Source organism: Pseudonaja textilis, chromosome 1 (assembly GCF_049901715.1).
Source record: "Pseudonaja textilis isolate UNSWEBS1 chromosome 1, rPseTex1.2, whole genome shotgun sequence".
NCBI classification, from domain to species: domain Eukaryota; kingdom Metazoa; phylum Chordata; class Lepidosauria; order Squamata; family Elapidae; genus Pseudonaja; species Pseudonaja textilis.
Window position 1 is genome coordinate 253,763,886 of NC_141990.1, and position 19,563 is coordinate 253,783,448.

Genomic DNA, 19,563 nt, shown 5'->3' on the forward strand with positions numbered 1-19,563 from the left:
ACACAGTTGCAGTGTCCTGGGGATCATGTGATCAGCTTTTGCGACCTTCTGACAAGCAAAGTCAATGGGGAATCCAGATTCATTTAACAACCGTGTTCCCGACTTAACAAAAGCAATGATTCACTTAGCAAAGGTGGCGAGAAAAGTTGCAAAATGGGGCAAAGCTCACTTAACAAATGTTCCTCTTAGCGACATAAATTTGGGACTCAGCCATGGTCATAAGTCAAGGGCTAGCTGTAATTAATAAAATGTGTTACTGAGAAAAGATACAGGACTACCTGCACTGAGTTGTCCCCGGCAGTGTCAGGGCCGGGTACAGTAGTCTTCCTCATCATCAGCAACTGTTGACCAACCTCGCAAATCTCAAAAGAAGCTAATAGAAATCAAACCAAGTGCTGTAGGCTAAGCTAGAGAGTCTAACAAACATTCCAGAAGAAAAGCAACCAATCATTTTTGGGCTCTTGCCAGAAAAACTACAGAGACGCACATGCCTACCCATGAAGTCACTAGGGGTTGATCTCCTTCCAAGGGGGTCCACCTGCTGAAGAACATCAGAACAGCCCAGGATGGTCCCAAACGCCCCCATAAGAGGAAAGCACACAACCTTTTAGGTTTCATCCCTTTCAATGGAACGAGGTTCCCTGCGGCTCCAGCACTGAGGCGAGAAGGAATAAAAGAATTGCCCTGAGTCAGATGCCACCTCACCTAAGTGTGAAAATCTCTGACTTTTGCTAAAATCCCAGCACCTCGCCATCCCTCCTCCCCAGCTTACTCTCATATTCACATCAGCTTTCCTTTCTTTTCCTTTTTTCTTTTTTCTTTTAAAGAGAGCTGAGTTGAATTACTGTGGGAATCTCATTCCCACAGTAGCCAATCAGCTACTGGAAGCAACTGTACAGTCATCTGGACTGGGAATCTCATCCTTCAGGTATTTGCCTAATCCCCCTCGAAAGCATCTTATCTGGTGGCCACTATTACATCCCGAAATAGCGAATTTTATGTTTTCACTATGCACTTTGGGAACAAGCTGCTTCTTGTCTCTCCTGAATCCTTTGCTTTGTTCTGCATCATCAGATCTTTGTGGATCCTAGAGTTATGAAATACAGAGCAAGTATTGTCTTTACATGGTTTCACGTGTATCCACTATTGTGTCATCCTTTCACTTCTGTCCCAAATAAGTGTTAGAAAGTTTCCCCTTTCTTCAAATATGTTCAGAGAACCAGGACAAGATTCTTTATCTTTTCCTAGAAGAGTTTTCAGCAACCATGTAATAAGCTTGATTTACCCTGTTGGGAATCCCCACCCCCCACCCCCACACACCACTTTAAAAAATTAACTGAGGAGAACCGGACAACAACCAGAAAACTAATAATAAAAGAAAAAAGAAGGAAAAAAGAAAAACATGCGCGACAACCAAAATGTATGGAATTATTATCCAAGCCGTATTGAACCCCTCTGCCATTTTCAATTTCTTTCTTGCATTTACCATCACTTTAACTTATGATGGGCAACAGTTTAGCTGTATGGTTTAAAATACTGGAAAGATTTGTAGGAGAAATGTTTACCAATGAATATTAGTCACAAATTGCTAGAAGACACAACATATTCTGCCCTCCCCAAAAATAATATTAGTTTATCAAAATATCAAATACAGAAATATAAAGAAAAAAATTATACATAAAGGTAAATCAGGGAGGAAAGAGAGAAGAGAGAAAAGTGTAGGGTAGAAGGGAAAAACAAAGAGAAAAAATCATGACTCCTTTTGGTGCAGTAGAATACAGTAATAACATGAAACCTCAACCTTTTACTTTTATATAATAATATATGCTAGTCATTTCTATAACAACAAACCTATCTAACATACCTATTAACTCAGAATTTCTTTTCTCCCATCTCAAGCACAAAGTCCAAAAGTGGTTTCCAAATACAGATGGAACCTCTGGTTGCGAACGCTTCCATTCGCGACCAATTCGGGTGACAAATGGGTATCCAAGTCTGGTCACAAATGGGTATTTGGGTGGCGACCAAACACGGGCACGGTGATTTGCTGTTCCACGCTGATTTCCACTTCCGTGGCATGCCTTTTTTTTTTTTGTGCATGCACTTCCGGGAATGTCAAAATTGGGTGACGACCGAATTCTCGGAACAGATTACAGTTGTCACCTGAGCAGGGATGGGATTCTACCGGTATAACAACCAATTTGGTGAGTGCATGCTCCACATTTTAAAAAGGCAAGCCCATACTTACCTTCAACTGCAGCCTCTGTGAAGAAAACAGCTGAGGCACAGCAAACCACTCTGCCACACAAATCAGCTGTACTCTAAGCAAAGGCATAAAGCACACAAAAGAGCAGGAGTGGGCGGCCTGGCCCATTTCCTTGTCACAGCAAACTGGCTTGGAGTGAACTGAACATCAGAACAAGGGGTTTGCCAGAACCGGTCCGAACCCCTGCACCTGAGGTTCCACAGTAGAAACAAAATTGTGTTCTTTTCTTTAATCAAATCAGTCAATTTAGCCATCTCTGATGGCTCCCATTAAATTTTGCAGCCATTCAAGAGACAAAATATTCTGACTGATCAGATTATTTACTGGACACAGATAATTGGTGATGGATCTTCTCATCACAGAGAGGATACCAGGACTTCATGCCAGTTCTTCCTGAAGACACGGTGCTATCCTAGAAGAAATTTGAGGGTTGACACAACAATGTTCTTATCTACATGGCTGTGGATCTAGAATTAGTGCAATTAGTCCTCGACTTATGACCAAAATTTCTGTGGCTAGATGAGAAAGTTATTAAATGAGCTTTTCCCCCATTTTAATGACTTTTCTTGCCGCAGTTGTTAAATGAATCAGAGAAGTTATTCAGTTAGTAACACAGTTGTTAAGTGAATCTGGCTTCCCCATTGACTTTGCTTTTCAGAAGGTCGCAAAAGATGATCACATGACCCTGGGAACTGCAACCATCATAAATATGAGTCAGTTCCCATTATCTGAATTTTGATCACTTGACCATGAGGATGCTGCAAGGGTACTAACTGTGAAAAAAATAGTCATAATTCACTTTTTTCAGTGCCACTGTAATTTTGAACTGTCACTAAATGAACTATCATAAATCAAGGATTATCTGTAATGATGCTTTGTTTTTCTGACTAAGTTAACATGAAGAACAAACATTTGATTGTGATTATGTATTTTAGAGTAAATTGTCTGTTATCTAGTTCCATATCTATTCCAGTTATCTACTGCTAGAGTACAAATGGCTACCTATGATCTTTATGCAGAGTAGATGAGATCATTGGTGGGAGAGAAATAGTTTTACAACTGTTGCAAGGCACTCTTTCATTTATATTTCTATTCTATGCTTTACGAACGCCATATTTTTGTCCCAACTCTGATCATACATATCAAAACCAAATTAAATAAAGTCTTGCTTATAAGAAGGGATTAGGACTTCATATAAATGATGGTTTCTGTGAAACCAAATAAGGGTTGAGTAAATGGGGATATAGTCAAGAAACCATTTTCAAAATATGCCACTTTTAGATCAAATTCAGTTTACATAAAGGTACATTTGGAATTGTTTCATATATCTGAATAGTGTATATCTGCTACTGCTAATACTGGCAGTGTCTTATGATAAATAAGAAAGTTAGTTATTCAACTGCACTTATCCCATATAATTGGAATAACTACCTTTCTTATTTATGTATTAAGAACAAAAACTTTCAAGCTTTCTTGGGACCACAAGAGAGAGATTACCTCTATATATCATCTATTCTTATAAATGTGATCTTCTAGAATCCTCTAATAAAATGCATGTGTTCTGACTAGGGCCAAACAAGATTATACGGGGAGGGGATACCTCTCTGTAGAATATGGAAAGTTGGCTTTTGATAGCCTATTTATCCGGTTTAACCAGTCTTGTCTAAATCTGAGCTTTCTAGGGTCTTAAGCACCCTCAAGGGAGAGAGGGTGCATTCTGCATCATTTTCTTAACTTTTTCCTGGCTGGGAAGTACACTCTCAGGGACTAACTCTACAAATCATTGGGTAGGTCAGGATAAAAATTAAAGTGTAATATATTTCATTTACATATAATTAAAATTATTAGGGGAGGAAATTTAAACCCCTTTATGTCATGTTACAAATTGATTCAATATTTTGGACCCTTCCAGGGGTTATAGGAAGGCCTCTATCTTCAAAAACTACACCCCTGTTACAAAGCAGATTATTTCTTTCAAATGATTGAAGCTGGGACTTCTTGGGTGCCAATATTAACCAGATCATTACAAGCATGAACTAATCCAGAGAATTTCCATTGGTTTCCATCTTACGCCTGAATTCCTCATCATAGCCAAAACAACCTCTGGAATTATTGGGTGGTTCCTTTTTATGACTGTGCATACTGGAGTGTAACTAAAATAACAATGCTAAACTTTTTAAAAGATGTGGTACTTTAAGTTTTGAGCAGCACTTTGGAAGGGTGCTTTGACCATGACTGTTCTGGACCTACTAGGCCTTCTTCTAATCAACATTAGTTTGCTCTACTTATTTGCCCATCCTTATTCATTATTTATTTATGAATTGCATAATTACCATGTTGTTATTTACCATGTTGAACTTTTCACAGATAATGTTCAGAAACTAAAGCAAAACTAACAAAAAGCTCTACCTCACTTCTAAAAAATCCTGTCTCAGTGAGGTTAGACAGCAACTTTATTTATTTATTTTTATTTTTATTTATTTATTTTTGTCAATCGCTTACAAAATAATAGGTATAAGTAAAAAAAACATAGTTATGAATACATGGATTACATATAAGAAAAATAAAAAAATAAAAGAAACAATAGAACAGGGATGGTAGGCACATCGGTGTGATTATGCATGCCCCCTACAGACCTCTTAGGAAAGGGGTGAGGTCAATAATAGACAGTCTAAGGTTAAAGTTTTTGGGGTTTGGGGAAGAAACCACAGAGTCAGGTAGAGTATTCCAGACATTGACCACTCTGTTGCTGAAGTTGTATTTCCTGCAATCATGTTTGGTGCGATTAACCTTGAGTTTGTATCTATTGTGTGCTCTAGTGTTGTTGTGGTTTAACCTGAAGTATTCATTGCCAGGTAGGATATTGCAATGTATGATTTTATATACTATACCTAGATCGGACCGAAGGCGGCGTAGTTCTAGGTTTTCTAGGTCTAGAATTTCAAGTCTGGTGGCATAAGGTATTCTGCAACAAGTAGACGAGTGAAGAACTCTTCTTGTGAAATATTTCTGGACTTTCTCAACTGTGTTAATATCAGATACGTAATGTGGGTTCCAGACTGATGATCTGTATTCGAGTATTGGTCTAGCAAATGTTTTGTATGCTCTAGTTATTAGTGTAATGTTACCAGAGAAAAAGCTACGTAAGATTAGGTTAACAACTCTTAAGGCCTTTTTGGCTATGTAGTTACAGTGGGCTCTAGCACTTACATCATTAGAGATGAGTACTCCAAGATCCTTGACAGAGTTTGGATCATCAACAAGGTCTTGACTATTCAGCCTGTATTTTATTTCCTGATTTTTTTGCCAATATGTAGGACAGAGCATTTATTTGTTGAGATTTGAAGTTGCCATTTGTTTGACCATTCTGATACATAGTCAAGGTCTTTCTGAAGGATTGCAGTGTTGTCTGTGGTGTTGAATAGCTTTACTTCATCAGTGAAGAGAATGCAGTTGCTCTTGATATGATCACAAGGTCATTTATGTAGAGTATGAAGAGAGTTGGTCCTAGAACACTGCCTTGGGGGACACCACTGTTGACAGGTACAGAATTTGATAGGACGCTCCCAATTTTGACCATTTGTTGTCTGTTTGACAGGAATGCTTCTATCCAGTTATGTAGGTGTCCAGAGATACCATAAGATTTTAGTTTTAGGAGTAGTTTGTCGTGTACCACTGAATCAAAGGCTTTACAGAAGTCTATGTAGATTGCATCTATTGCTTTGCCCTGATCGAGTTGTGTAAGAGTTGCAGATTACATGATAGTTTTTTCCTGAAACCAAATTGTTTATTAGAGAGTAAGTTGTTTGTTTCTAAGTGGAGGATGATGGATTGGTTAATAATTGATTCCATGTCTTTACAGGTGACGCAGCATAAAGAGATTGGTTTGTAATTTTTAACTAGGCTGGGGTCTCCCTTTTTGAAGATGGGGATGACCGTGGCTTGTGACCATAGTTTTGGCAAGGAGCTGGTCCTGAAAGATTTTTCAAAGATTATGCTTAGATGTCCGACTATGGCAGTGGATAGCTTTTTTAAGAAGTAGGCACATATTCCATCCGGTCCAATAGATAGAGATGGTTTTAGATTGCATAGTGCTTTTTCAACATTGTCTTCTTTAAAATCAATATGTATTAGAACACTGTAGTTGTCTGTGGTTCGGCTAGGAAATACTGGGCATGATCCATTGCTGTTTACAAATACTGAGCCAAAGAATGTGTTAAAAGGGTTGGCTTTAATAGTGTCATTGTTGCAGTCTTTACCATTAGGTCCTTTCAGGGGTGGGATGGGCCTTGAGTCTTTTAGTTTGTTGTTTACAAAATTGTAGAAAGGCGGGTGGAATTGGTGCGTAGAAGGTTTTCTTCTTGTTTAATGTGATAATTGGTGCATTCAGTTTTTATCTGGTGGCATAAATTTTTGTATCGGCTTTTGAAACTGGCAATGTGACCAGATTTGTTTTTCCGCCAAAGTGATTTCTTTTTGGATTGAAGCTTCCTTATTGTTATGGGTAATTTGTTTTTTCGGTTTTGGGAGTTGTTATTGGTACATATAATTTGATGACTCTTTTGACTTCAAGTAAAAATATGTTGTAATGGTCTTCTACAGTGTTGCATCCAGTGAATAAAAATTGCCAATCAAGGGATGAGAGATCGTTGTCTATAAGATCATGTTGCCTTTTTTGAAGTTATAATTGGGGATTCCGTCGTTGTGATGATTTTTGTGTGGATGTTTGTTGAGAAAAAGTCAATCAAGTTGTGGTCACTGTTGGAAAAGGGTTCTTTAATTTGTATTCCGTAAATTGAATTCAAACTATTGCAGAAGATGACATCGAGGCAGTTGTTAAGTCCAGTGTTGTTGGTTACTAGTTGTTCCAGTCCCAGATTTGTTACTGCATTGTAGAAGGTTGCATGTGTGAGTTCAGTTGTACATTCATTAAGGGTCCATTAATATGAAGTAGATTGAAGTCACCAAGAAAGATAAAAGCGTATGGGCAGGATGCTGCCCATGTTAGTAGTGTATTTAGCTTGTGTGCATGTTCGATGTCATAATCAGGGGCTCTGTAACAGTAAGAACCGAAATGTGATATTTAAGAACAGTTCACAGATGATGGTCTCAGGAAGAGCAAGCTCCTGGGTAACTTGGATGTTTTTTAGATGTAAGGACTTTTTATAGAAGATAGCAACACTACCTGCTCTACAGAATTCACGATCTGATCGGTAAACATGATAGTCTCTTACTGTGGTAATGGAATCAGGGAGAGATGCATTGAGCCATGTTTCACAGACAAATATAAGGTTGAATTTAGCCGTATTTAGTAAGAGGAGAAATTCAGGTATTTTATTTACAAGGCTTCTTGCATTGAATAGCTTGCATTTAAGGCCAGTTGTGGTTGGAATAAAGATAGTTAGGGGCGTGCATGCCCAGTTTTGAGTGATGTTGAATTGGATGAGGTGGGGTTTTCATGAGATCTATCCAGTTGGTCAGTGGTCTTCCTACAATAAAAGGTCATTAAGACAGAGGCAAAGAGAATGAGAGTTCATTTAAATGAGAGTTCAGCATGTAGGCACAACTTCCAAAAACTATTTGTAATGGTTTTACATCTCTTTAAGTCACCAGTACACTATTCAAAAGTGCTTCTCTCCTGGCCTAGAAACTGATAAAGGAGAGATTCAACCTAGAAATAAGGAGAAATTTTCTGGCAGTGAGAACAATCAGCCAATGGAACAGCCTGCCTTCAGAAATTGTGGGAGCGCCATTGCTTGAGACTTTCAAGAAGAGATTAGTCTGTCATTTGTCAGGAATGGTGTAGGGTCCCCTGCTTGGGCAGAGGGGTTAGACTAGATGACCTACAAGGTCCCTTCCAACTCTGATTATCTGGCCTAAGTAAATACCTAATTAAGGATCTTTATTGATAGTATGCAGGCAGGTATCTGATCTTCAGTTTGTATGAGAGCAGAAGGTCGCTGATTGTGCAGCTGGGTACCCAGAATGGTGCCTATTAGAGTATGTGTACAGTGTGCGTGTGTGTAGTATATTTAGTTTTGCCTTAGATCAGGGTTGTCAACTCATGGCCCGTGGCCTGGATGTGACACACTGGCTATGCTCACGCGCAGTTTAGTGAAGGGGGAAAATGTTGTGATACGTCTTGTGACAATGCCAGTTTGACACCTCTGCTTTAGATGATAGTCAAGCATCATCCCTTGGCTTTTAGTGGAATGGATATTTAGCCTTTGATGGAATAAATATGTAGGTTTTTTTCCAAAATAAGTAGTCTGTGAATATTGTCAGTAGTTTATGTTCTATATTATAGATATTGGAGTAGAAAACAGTTAGTTAAACAATAATGTATTTACACTAAAACTCAAGAGTCCATCTCTGCCTTAGGTTTTTAGTCCTATTGTTTTTATTCTAGCTTGATAAGCTTGATAAACTGATCTTCAGGATTATGCTTCTGGGGAATGTGGTGTTTGTTCCACTTTTCTTTACATAGTTGGTTAGAACAACCAGAATATGCAGTCCATGTTGAAGATGTGCCTGGTAGCCCCCAAATTTGGAAACCTTTACTATAATAATATTGACATTAGTTAAAACATTTAAAGTGAATTTTCTTTATTGATATTTTAAATCACAGGACACTTACAAATGTCTCTAATGTTTGCAGAGTTGCTCCCCGCCCCCCAACTTCTATATTTTACTTGAACAGGGCAGAATCACATATAAAGTGCAAGCTTTATCACTGATAAAAGCTCCAAGTCCTTCTTCAAAGTTATCTTTTCCTTGCTCTATAAAGCAGAGGTGTCAAATTCAAGGCCCGAGGACCAGATCTGGCTCTTAGGATGCTTAGATCTGGCCCATGGGGCCACCCTAACAGTCTCTGCCATCAAAAATGGAGCTCAGGAAGGCAGTGTGTTCCGTTTTTGCTGGCAGAGGGTTACAGGAGGCCATCCTAGCTGAAAACAGAGCTTGTGAGGGCTATGTGCTGTGCCCCCCCAAGCTCCATTTTCACTGGCAGTACACTCAGGCCACCACAGGCACCCCTGACACAAGAGCCATCAAGCTGGCCAGGTCCCCTGGCCATGCCCACAGCCCCCCCCCCCAAGGTCAAACACAAGCCTGATGTGGCCCTCAATGAAAATGAGTTTGACACCCCTGACCTAAAGAGATCAGGTAATCAAAGCATCTCTTTCTCCTCCACTAGGGAGAAAGCACTTTCCCAGGCAAAATAAGGCCATCTAAAAAATAAAAATGATTTTATTTAGTATAAATCTAGTGAGAATTGCATCGATTACACTCAGTTGACATTTAAGTGTTCTTCCTACTGCTCCGTGCAACCTATAATTTGGTGGTGATCTTGGAAAGAACTATGAGAGCTTCCTCCAAATGCATATGCTTGATGGTAGGACTCAGGAGCTCAGATTACATATCCATGATCTAAATAATGCTGCTATGAATTGAAAAACTATATTTGTCTATCTAATCCATCCATTCCTATGTTGCATCATGCACAGATGCACATGCATTATACAATGCAAATGTAGATAGACACGTGCGTTTATATAGTGACAATGTTTTGCAGTTAACTTTCTTAGCTCTGCTAAATGGATGCTAAACTGACGTCTTGTAAAATTCTAAGAACTGGGTGGGACGGGGGGAGATTGTCCCATCGTGTTTGATCTGTCTCTGTAAGTGGTAGAATAGGGAGGCCACAAGTATCAATCTTTCATTAATTATATTGCTGGACAGATCTCTCCCCTCCCATATTTGTATGTAAGTAGGTCAACACAAACAGGCCTGTCGGTACCTCCTCTTGTGTCTTGCAGGCCTCTTGTCAGACATCCTTCTTTTGATGATGATCATTTCAGAAGCCACCGAGCAGCAGCAATCAGTTGAAGAGCCTTGTCTGCAAAAGTTTTCTCACGTTCACGTCTGGCTGATTCTCTATGTCAAAGTAGTGCAGCTGAGAGAAGGGAACCAGCTGGAATGCAGACCAACACTGGGGCCCAAGCCTGGAGTGGCTCGGGAGAGTCACTGGGAGACCCTTACCAGCTAGGCCTCTGGAGGCTGTGATGCCTACAAACGCACACACCCATTCATGCGCCCGCTGACAATCCAGTTAGATAGGCACACAAACTCCTTTCTTCCTCTTGTTCACGCTGCGGCCTTATTTGATCTCTGGCTTCTTTTGTTGCCAGCTGTTGTTAGACCCTTGCCCTGATCAAAAATGTATTACTTCAGACAACACGGTGCTATAATATGCTGGACAGGGGCAGTGGAGGATAGCAGGGGCCAGTCACAATGGGGCATTGAGGAAGCCAACAGCAATAGGATAGATGAAAAAAGATGCACACAGATGCACAAAGCCTTAATGCAAGGATCTCCCTCTGACATCCAGCACACTTGCATATTGACAGTAACTATTACCTCATGCTCTGCTTGTTCTTAGCAATGCCTCTTTAAAAGACATTATTTAACAATGTTGTGTCTCTATGGATTACAAAGGCTGATAGTTCTTCTAAATGACATTTATAGTCTCATTAGGGAGAAGACATCTCTAATACTCTTCCATCGGAGGATTGGGTGGTAACTTTCAAGCCATTTTAAATATGATCAAAGATGCTAAAGGAGGTTAAACACCTGCTAAGACTCAGCCAGTCTCCACAGGCTGGAAGTACAAGAACAAGGACAAACTTTATGATTTCTTCAGAAATTAGTCCTGCCAGATCCTATGGCAAGAAAATTGGATGGAGAGATAATCTATTCCTTAATCAAATATCTTTGGGAGTAACTCAAGAGACTTGATTTGGATTTTTTTTTAAAAAAAAATCACATCTCTTTAGAGCAGCTATTCATGCAGGCATTGACTTAGATATCTTACATGTAAATGGAAGAAGTTTGCATAACCATTTGTTCTATCTGACCAAATTTATGTGTTGGTTAAAGTATAATATATCTCAGAGTGACAGTTTTTGTATAGATATGGGAAAGTTTTATTACCAAATGCATACTAACCCAATATGGAGTTAATCATTAAAATTATTTATGTACAATATTTTGGACACTATTTTACTATAATTTTTCTTGCTGTTAAATACATTTTAAAAAGACTTGTTTGGGATTTATAATAAAACACAAACTATATCACAGTATATCATATTGTATAAAATACAATAAGCTGGAGGAGGAGGAGGAGAAGGAGGAGGAAGAGGAGAGGGTTATTATTCTTGAAAGAAGTAGTAGTAGGATTGTTAGATTGGATTAAGGGCAGATTGAGAGCTCCTAGTCAAACAATTTCTCAGGCAGACATACAGTAAAAAAGGAATAACATACCATTGCATTATTGTTACATCTGGCCTCTTGGATAGAACTTCTGATTAAGAAGTGTTTTCTCTGCATTGTTGTAAGTTAATGTGATGCTAACATTTGGTTTGTGTCTACTGAGGAAGATGCCCTTTAGATTTAATAGGCACACATACTTTATAAATGAGCATTATTTATTTGTTTGTTTGTTTGTTTATTTATTTGTTTATTTATTTAACACAATTCTCTTGGAAATCTCAAAGCATTCTTTTTAGTTCCATTTTGTTAAAATGAAAGGAAAAATGGAAGGAAAAATCATCAGTGGATTTTATTTTGAACGTATTTATTTAAACAAACAAAATATATCTTAAAACCTAGTGGAAAAGATAATTTCTGCATCCCAAGATTTTTGTGATGTGTTTTTCTTGAAGCATTGAAGCAAAACAAACAAACAAACAACAGTGTAACATTATGGATTTATTATAAAAAGGCTTCAAATGAACAGCCCATTTCAAACATGAAAAAACTATTTCAAACATGACATAGTTTGTACACCTCATTTTATTTTATTAAGCAAATGAAACAAAAATGAATTTAAAGCAACGTATTACATTGTTTTTCCTGTTATTGACTCCAGACTGAAAGGAACAAAACACACCTTAATTCTAGAAGGTCTAATAGGAAATCAATTTGGGGCTTTTTAAGGATGACTGAGAAAACCAATTTTGGAATTTTTAAGGATGATTGGGAAAATCTACTATCTGCAATTCCTAGAAAATTGCTGAACACAAGTAGACCAATCACCTGACCCAGTATAAAGCCATTTTCTTATTAGCTTGGGAAGCATTTTATCCTCAAGATTCTTCTGTTATTTCATATGAACTAGAACTGCCACATACAATCTGCAAATATTTAGATGATCACTGGATGGCATCAAAGAGACACAGACCATACTGATCCTTTGCTGCCATCTAGCAGATATCCAATGCTTTGTAGGCTACATTCTAGTAGTTCTAACACAAATTCATCCTCTCATGTCATTGTGCCAGAAGGTCTGGTAGAAATCAGGCCACCCATACTGCAATAAATCTGGGAGCTGAAGCTACCGTATGTCCAAGCGAGGCAAGCAGAGAATTGATTAATGACTTAGGCCCAAGCCAGTTAAAGATCTGCCTATTCCTTTCTGCCCCATGCTCTTAGGTCATCAAGGGCACCTGTTCCATGTCTCACCATGGATGTGTCTAACATCAGTACTTAATTTTGTTTTTCCTTGGCAAGGTCAGGCTATGGTACAAAAGGTGTGGAGCAGCATTTAAATTGCACCACATTTTCATTGGGAAAGAGTTGAAAATGTATTTATTTGCCCAAGTCTGCTGGTGTTGTAATGCTAAGAGCTTTCCACTTTATTGTTGTGTATTTTTTGTTTTTAATTGTTCTTGTTTTTTTATTGTAAACCCTGCAGTTCAGTTAATGGGGTGGATACACCAGCAATTTCAGCTTGATGGTGGCTGTCCTGAATTCCCAAAGTTTCACATCAGCTCATAGTAATCTGTACAAAAGAGAACCATAGACAAAGCAAGTGACTGAATGTAAATTCAAGTCTATTACTACTGTCGTTATCTTATATGATCCAGCCATTCTGCTGCAAGATGCAAGATCTGGAAGGTGGAGCTCAAGTAGGGACATAGATGATCTTCCTCTCTTCTGCCTTGTTTCTCTCCTCGTTCTTCCCCATTTACTAGAGAGAAGACTCATTTGCAGCTTCTGAGAACCATTCCATTTCTAATCACAAGGCATTTTGCAACCAAATGTAGATGTTAATTGAACTGTCCAGAACACAAAACTGAATATCTTTCAACAAAGAGCTTGGCTATAAAGCTGCCACTGCATCTCCACTTAATGATGGGTCAAGAGAGAGAAAGGCAGGGAAGCGGTTTCATTATTAGTGAAAACTTTGATGCTTGTTCCTTTTGAACCCAACTGATTATTAACAGCAACTCATAATCTTCTTGGGGATTCAAGAAAAACTTTTCATGGTGAGATGTTATTGTAGGCTAGAAAAAGAAGAAGCTGATAACGACAGCAAAGTATTCCTAATGTGCATAAGTGCTTCCATGTGATCTATATAACTGGGGGTAAGTACTCATAGTTCAATGCCTAGACATTTACTACAGTTGGTAGAATGCTGGGAAAATGCTACATTTTCTGCATCAGTCCATGATTCATCATAGTTATCTCTATTAGAAGTTACGTGAATGAGGTTTTGGAATATTTTTTAAAAATTCCTTATTGCACCGCTATCAGGTGATTTATACAATATTTGAATTTCTTTATCAGTTGGTTTAACCTATCATTTACATTGTTTGAATGCTATTGTAAATGCTTTGTTTTTGTTTTATCTCCCTGGATAACTCAGACAGTGAATGTGCAGTCACTGCTGTGCTTTCTGCCTACACTATTATAGAGGAACAAAATAGAGAAAGAGAAAGCCCACCAAGCTCTAAAGACTCATCATGTAAATAACTTAAATGAACCACTACTTCCTAGGAGAAAAACAAAATCCAATGGAAAACATGTTTATTCAAAATGAACAGATTACCCGCTGTCTCCCCTCCCCCCACAAAGGAGCCTTACTGGGCATGGAGAAAGGTTGCCATTTTGTTTCAAAAGGAGTCATTCTTACTTGGGAAGAACATTGTTCATATAACCTCATGGAGCTAGGCAGCAGATGTCCAGGATTGAATGATTCGAGCTCCTAATTAAAATGTGGCCTGTTATAATTTTTTTCTCATTGTCTATAGAGTGTATATTGAAGTGAATGTGTGTTTATAGAGGTAGATGGAAGAGAAATTGAAAAAGCCAGACTAATTGTAGGCCTTGTTACCACCATCACTGCTGATGAGGATAAACTCCAATAGGCTTCATCCGTAATTAAATTAATTTAAAAAATAAAGAAGGGGACAACAGTTAGCACATTGTAGCAGGTTGAGGTGAAGGGATTTTTTAAAAAACCCTTTTCTCCCCAGCTTTGATCAGGACAGAAGATTTTCTTCTGGAGTAGTTGAAAAGAGCAGAATGGATCCAACAAAGCAAAAATTTCCACAGAATTTATTCAGCAGACAGAATGTCACCATTGAGATTGCCACATCATTTCATGGGGTACTTTATTTAAATAGATTATCATAGATATCTAAGAAAATGAAAACATATAGTGGTCAACAAGTCTTTTTGTTAAAAAAAAAACCCTCAGGTTACAGGATGGGGATTTTTGGCTTCACCTAGTAGATATGCAGTTTGTACTCAGTGTCATTTATTAATTCTGCACTCTTGAGTGAACCCTATTATTTTATATGTAAGTCTCAGAGATTAGCCCTTAGTTTAGAATTCACCTTTCTAGTATATAAGCTTTTCCCCACCATAAATTCATTTTCAGAGCCCCCTTAGCCCATAATAAACATTGATGTCATTGAAAACTTCCTTATTTAACCCCAGAGCTGTGCACTATTGGATGAAGGAACAATTTGTATTTCAAATACAATTCAGAGGAAAGAGCTACATATCTTCTCTTATAATTAAGACAACCATTTTTTCAACATATCTTTAAGTAAGAAAGTGCAGAGTAAAAGAAATTTTCTGTATGCCAATACACAGTTTGAACCACAGGTGGCAGATGGTAAAGGAATGGTAACATTAAAACGTGGTAATTTAGACTGCACAATTTCTATGTTTCTAAGTCAAAACAGTAAGGCTTGGCCAATAATAGTCTTAGCTCATTTCTTATCTAATTGTCTTCTACCCATATTGGCAAATAGGAGAAAGTAGGGGTAGAATGAATAGGTATAATGGCCATAGGTCCGAACTACACTTTCCAACAATATGGCAACACAGCAGTGTACAACTTTTGACAACTCAAAGGTCAGATCAAGCTTTGGGTGCTCTCGTGAGGGGATGGCCTAGGGCAAAGCTGTCAAACTCACGGCCCACAGGCCAGATACATCACATGCTGGCCACGCCAACCCCCAGTTTAGCATGGGGGGGGGGGGAAAGGTGTGATATGTCATGTGACGATACCATGATGATGCAAGTTTGACACCCTTGGCTCAGGAGTGTTTTTTGCAGTATGTTCAACAGTTTTAAGAGATGAAATTGGTGACTGAGAAAGGTTTAAGGTACAAATTTTGCTTCCTGGATCCAAATTTTGGGACCATAGACACTGGGAGCCACAAAAGGGTTATTGGCAAATTGCATTGTTTGCATTCTTGCTCAAATGTATATTGGATTGCATTATATTATTGATTTCAACAGACAATGTACATTAGAGATAGAACAGATAGCAAGACTTGAAGATGGCTTCCTTAGGTTCTTAACCATTGCAATAGGTACTCCATAGGAAAAATAAGTCTGAAGACAAGTTACATTCAGACAGGGATATCTAACCATGCTGTGCTTTTGTTGGCTTTTTGTTCAGTGCACAGTAGCTGCAGATGACTCTCACTATGTACAGGAAAATGAGGAAGATGTAATCAGAAACATCTGAGGAGATGCCTCAGCATGAATGGAGCTTTGATTTTTGCTTTGGATAAAGCAGTTGCTGATAGGATAACACAGAATAGGAACCTGTTGTTTTATAACTAGGAAAACACAGAATGGAAGTTGCAGAAATCCTAGAAATTCTTGGATTTAATTATGCATGTCGGAGAGAGAACTACAATGTGCCAAAGAACCTTACTGATAGATCTGCAATTGAATATTTTTACATCTAATATCTATTCAACACAGGGTAAACACTGGAATTTCACATCTTTTTATTGTTAATATATAGGGATTTGAGAGAGAAAGGAGTATTTATCAACACCTGGTGGTATAACTCAGTAATTGCTCTGTCTAGCAGGAGAGACAAGTAAATCCAAACCATTTTAAAAGCCAGCAGAAATAACATTAAAAGTCCAGCTCACTCTAACTAATGTTGAGGTCCTTATGAATTGAGGGCAATATTTAATAAGCTTTTCTGAAATAGTTTTAATTGGATAAATATTTGTGCTCTGTCCTTCAATAAATCCTATTACTTTGCTATAGACTCTAAATCCTGGAATAACAAAACAGAATCCCAATTAATGTGTCTGGTCCAGACAAAAAACTATTAGATTTCAAAGGAAAATTGACAGGGCTTCTGAATTGTCTTCTCTAAAAGATACCTTATAGTTTACATCTCAAAAATTATATTTAAAACTACAACATAATTTATGTGCCCTTTGAGTGTTTTTTGTTTTCTTTCTAAATTATGTATTTATTATTTTTATTAATTATTTAAAATTATTATTTTTAAATTAAAAAGAAAAAGCTCGAAGAAAAAGGGTAAATTCAGTGGACTATTTGATGGACTACTAGGTCTTTTTTCTGCTATCATTTTTTTATATTTCTATGTTGTTATGATTTTATTTTCCGTATTCCTTTGAGAAACAGAAAAACTGAGTGGAAATAGAAAAAAAACATATTAGAGATTCTTCAAGGCCAGCAAATTTCACCTACTTGTGGCATTACAGATAAAGTTCTTCCTCGAGTGAAATTAATAGTAACATTTTGTTTCAATCCATTGGCCTGGAGTTCATCTTGCAACTTAAGTTTGCTGTCAGCTGTGTTCTTCTCATGCCGATTGTATCAGGATGGCACAGGTGTAACTTGAAGGCAGAACTCAGCTCCATAAATCATCCTGGAATGAGGCTGAAGGCTGATGATATACCGTTGCTTAGAAACTTCCTGTGTGAAATAGCAACTGGAATTGGCCATTTTGTCTCTCATGTGCAACCTTCCGAACCTCAACAATGTTCCTGGCCTCTGTCCTGCCCGGTTACTTTTGATGTTATTCATTAAAAAACACAGGCTGGTTCTACTGCTAAGTTCTATCTTCATTCTCCTCATTCCTGAGAATGTTTGGATCTCAACTTGTAAACTGCTGAAACATCATCTCTTTTTTCTGCTGCTTGCAAAAGAAGGATTCTTTGTCTTTTGGGGCCCTTGTGGAATCTGAACAACAAAAGCAAGGGAAGCAGTTCATAAACCAACATCAGCCCAAATATATTAAACTCATACTTGTTCATGGATTTGGTATGTGAAGAAAATAAATGACCTCCTTCAATTCCAGCAACCAATGAGCTGGTAGTTGGTTGCCTTCGAGTTCATTACTACAATAGCTTCCTCCAGGCTTTGAGCTTATATAGGAGGTCACTTGCCCATATAGTAGATTTCTTCCAATAGCTGAGCTATTTTTTAATCATTATTAGCTGGAAAAATGTTTTTTTTGGGGGGGGGGGACTTGAAATGGCAAAAAAAAAACCTCAGATGCAATTAACTGAAAATTTCACCCAACTTACATCAAGGCTAAGAATGGACCTTGGAGACAGCCAAATATCTAGTAGTCAGTGGTGGGATTCAATTTTTTTTACTACCGGTTCTGTGGGCGTGGCTTGGTGGGAGTGGCAGGGGAAGGATACTGTAAAACCTCCAGTCAATTTGCTGGTTCTCCGAACTACTCAGAATTTCCACTACCAGTTCTCCAGAACTGGTCAGAACCTGCTGAATATCACCTCTGCTAGTAGTGCTGTATGCCAGTGTCCTCTACAATAGGCAAATACAGCAATAGGCAACCAAGCAAATACTGAAGGCTTTCTTCTTCTGGACACATTTCATGAGAGCCATTCTTTAGTGTTAGGAACTGCCGGTAATATTGTGCAGTGGCGGGAAGAATAGAGAGTTGTTCAGAGACATTATGTTTCTTTTTTAAAAGATAGATCAGGAAGACTTTGGGGCTTGATGTCACATATTTTTTTCAGGGTTTTTTTGCCTTAACTTTCATATTTACTCTATTTGTATACTTTGTTAGCTACTGAGAGTCTTGTGATTTAAAGTAACATATAAATGGGATAAATATTGAAGGAAGGATGCCTGTCTCCTGTGATCCATACTTCTGGACTCTCCATGGCATCATTAGCTTTGTGAATGTTGATTGTGCAATTCCTTCTCTAATCTAGAAGTAACTTCAACATGCACTGGCCATGTATGGAACATTCTTAGAACAAGCTGATTTGAAAAGTATCAGCCCTAGAAACACACTTTACTCCAAGCCAGCTGCAATATTTTAAGTTTTGAATGAGGTCCCAGTGACCCTCCAAGAAGTTATGTCATAATTTTTAGGAAGAAAAAATTGTTAAATACAAAGGAAGTAAGTCCGTCGATTTTATTTTACTACTTTCTCATTAAATTACATTTACTTTTTGTCTTCATTTTTCTACATTGTTCTAATCCCTCAGTTAAACATTAAACCTAATGTAAAACATTGAAAATTGGGTGGAGAGGGGGAGAAATAGTGTAAAAAAAATCACCACAGATATTTTCTAACAAGGAAGTAGCCCATAATATGGCAATTTCTAACATCTCACTTGCACTTAGGACTCGACTTGCCCTCTTTGTTGGTAAGAATGAGAGAATCAAATATGTCTTTTTCCTTTCTGTTGATTATCCTTGGTTAATAGATAATAGGGGAGATCTCTCAGTTGAGACACCAGAGAAGCATTTTCAGAAGAAAAGGTGTAATTAATTACCATATTTTTTGCTCCATAAGACACAGCTGACCATAAGATGCACCTAGGTTTAGAGGAGGAAAACAAGAAAAAAAATCAGGCGGAGCTTGAAAGGACCATAGATAGGTGTCCTCTCATGTGCCAGCTCTGCCTATTGACTCCTGCACCGTGGAAAAGAGACAAAAGAGGCAGGCAATGACAAAGACAAAAGAGGTGGGGTTCAGCACTGTAAAAGGACCCCGCTGCTGTGCCTCGGCTGCTATTCACCAAAGGATTGGCACCGACGCACAGACATTTCCACTCACCTTTTTTGGGGGAAGTGCATTTTATGGAGTGAAAAATATGGTAATTAACAAACAAAATTATATGCTGTCCATCAAACCAATGGAACTCTGGATGCTGAAGGATAAAAATGCAATATACAAT